General features: G+C 43.8%; 1 pseudogene; it reads left to right on the forward strand.

Moving 5' to 3' along the window:
- The window catches only part of LOC103395712 (palmitoyltransferase ZDHHC20-like), a 6,538-nt pseudogene extending 3,840 nt beyond the window's left edge, over positions 1-2,698 (forward strand).
- Positions 2,699-3,003: the final 305 nt, after the last annotated feature.

The following is a 3,003-nucleotide window of genomic DNA, read 5'->3' on the forward strand; positions in this document are numbered from 1 at the left end:
GAACAACTGTGTGGGGTTCTCCAACTACAAGTTCTTCATCCTGTTCCTGGCCTACGCCTCGCTCTACTGTCTGGTCATCTGGACCACGGTGGTCCAGTATTTCATCAAGTTCTGGACGGTAAGTACCACACACACACACACACACACGTACATGTACGTTGTGTTCTAGTGTAACTCTGTCTTTTTTCTCTCTTCAGAAACAGCTTCCAGACACACACGCCAAATTCCACATCCTGTTTTTGTTTTTCGTGGCGGCCGTGTTCTTCGTCAGCGTCCTGTCGCTGCTCAGTTACCACCTGTGGCTCGTCGGGAAGAACAGAACCACCATAGGTCAGTGTGGATCGGGATTCAAACCCACAGCTGCCGACATCCCCGCGTGGTCCGCTAACGTTTTTATTCTCCACTCCAGAGGCGTTCAGAGCTCCAGTTTTCTCCAACGGCCCGGACAAGAACGGCTTCTCTCTGGGCTGCAGCCGAAACGTGGCGCAGGTTTTTGGAGAAGAAGCGAAAAACTGGATTTTTCCCATTTTCTCAGGGTGAGTTTTACAGAGTTCAGTTCACGAAGACGACGAGGGACGAGGGACAGACCAGGACAGAATGTCTCTAGACAGGTACAGAAGACAACGGCTGCTAATCCAACATCTGTGTGTGTGTGTGTGTGTGTGTTCTTCAGTCTGGGAGACGGAGAGTCCTTTGACACCAGACTGGTTCACGTGGATCCAGAACAAGCCAAAACTGTCCTCCAGCAAAATGGCACAAGGTTTGTGTTTTATTTTTCCATGTGACCTCCTGTACAGCAGGGGGCCCCAGTCACGTTATTTTACTTTCTTCATTTAAAGATAATCTGTCAATATTTCAAAATGATACGTCTTTCAGACTCAAACATCGACAGGACAAAGACTAAAACATGAGAATTATTCCTAATAAAATATGACACTCGATCGATCAGACAAATACTACAGACTGTACTGAACAAGTACTAGAACTGGTACTTCAAGTCAGTCACACACAGTACTACAACAGTAGTAAAAATCAAAGTGACTCACCCACTCCTAGACAGGGGTTGGTGGGGGGGAACGCTGGAGGATGCGCGCATCCTCCAGCGTTCCTTTGGGCAGTGGTGTCCTGGTGGTTCACTGTGGAGATGGGTAAAATGCAGAGGTCAAATGTCAAATTGTCTTTCACTTCAGAAGAGGTACACGCACCTTAGATTAAGAACCGTGGCTCGACCTTGGTTCCTTCCTAACAAACGTGTTTTGTTCGATTCCCAGTCCTGCTGACGGAGGGGAGACGAGCCAGACCGTGATCAGTACCAGTTCACATCAGACACTGGAGAACAACAGGAACAAACAGGGTGAGATGACACGGACCGTCCAGGGGGAGGACGGGTTCTAAACCCATGGTGTGTGGTCTGTTCCTGAGGTTCAGTCTCTTCTTCTTCTCTGCACACGTTTGTCTTCAGGTGCAGGTCAGACCTCCATGACGCTGGAGAGTGAACAGTAGCAGGTACAGTACGGTACAGTACAGTACAGTACGGTACAGTACAGTACAGTACAGTACAGTACAGTTCTTGGTCCTGACATAAGTACTGCAGTTCTACATGGTTCTAATCGCAGGTCGCTGCAGGTTCCTGTGTTGACGTCACGACTTCACCTCCTTCAATCTGGGCCGTCAGCTCTTCCACACCTCCACACGTCACTGCTCAGCCTGGAGCGCCACCTGTGGATAAGACGTCAGAAGAAATAAGTTTTATAACATTTCAGATTTTTAGAAAAAAAAAAAAAATTCTGCAGCAAAAAAGAAATCTGATCAAATTAAATGAATCAGAGAAATTAAATTTTTACTTTGCAGGAAATCTAACATTAAAACACTGAATAACTGCATTTCAAGCAGTGGTAAAAAAACAACTCTTTATTGATACTTAAAAAATATAATATTTATTTATATAACTCACTATTTTATTATAAACATAAAAAAACACAGAAACTTCACTGTGTTTTTCTGATGGGAAAAGAGTGGGTCTGAAGTTGAGTAGTGTTTGCAGTGCCCTCTGCTGGATCACATGGGTACTACCTTAGACAGCCGTTCCACTCCACCTGGACTTTTGATTGAAACCAAAACTTTCTTCACACAAACAGAACTGAGACTTGAAGAAGATTCCAGAGAAAAACCCTGATTCATTTGACTTCAGTTTAATTTGTTGTGTTGCCCCCCGACCCCTGACCCCTGACCCCCACTGTGCCAGTGAACAGTATGAGAAGTTTCTCTGCTTCACTTCATTTCTACAGGAGACTCCTCCCACAGTCAGTATTGACCACAACATTTACAGTCAAACATAAAGAGTGCAATATGTGAAATATCTGTTTTTAAACTCTGTGATTTGTTTTTGTTTTTGTTCAAATGCTTTGAATGCCTTATGTTTACACTTTGTTTCTATCCAAATATTTGTTTACATTTCAAATCTCATGATTAAATATAATGTGAATTAAACCTGAAGATTTAGGACCAAATTAAACTCTGTGATTAACAGGTAACATTTCTAATTTAGTCGTCGTCACTGTTTGATAAATTATTTGCCTAAAACCTGGAAATACTTTGACTTTTTTGTAAATGTTTTTTGCCACAGAGACATTAACACCTGTGTCTAACAAATAACGCCACCTGGTGGCAATAAATACAATTTAAATAAAAAACTAAACCAGTTTGATTCTTCTTATTAGAGTATATTTATATAAATACAGTCCCTCTAACCCTGAGCCACTCCTGGGTCCAGAACCTCCTTTAGAGAAACGCCGCCCAGTTGGTTTTTAGCGCAGCGTCAGCGTCGGTGAAGTACAAGTACATTTTTAACGAGTACCGTAAAGTTCCTGGCCGTGGAACAGGAACGTTGATAAGAACGGTCCTTCAGAGAAGACGAGGTCTGACCACCGGGTCGTTCACCTCCGAGGAGACAGAGGGAGGCTGTGGTGACAGGGTTTATGATTGACACGGATCATCCCGCTG

Source organism: Cynoglossus semilaevis, chromosome 19, assembly GCF_000523025.1.
Source record: "Cynoglossus semilaevis isolate Cse_v1.0 chromosome 19, Cse_v1.0, whole genome shotgun sequence".
In the NCBI taxonomy this organism is placed as follows: Eukaryota; Metazoa; Chordata; class Actinopteri; order Pleuronectiformes; family Cynoglossidae; genus Cynoglossus; species Cynoglossus semilaevis.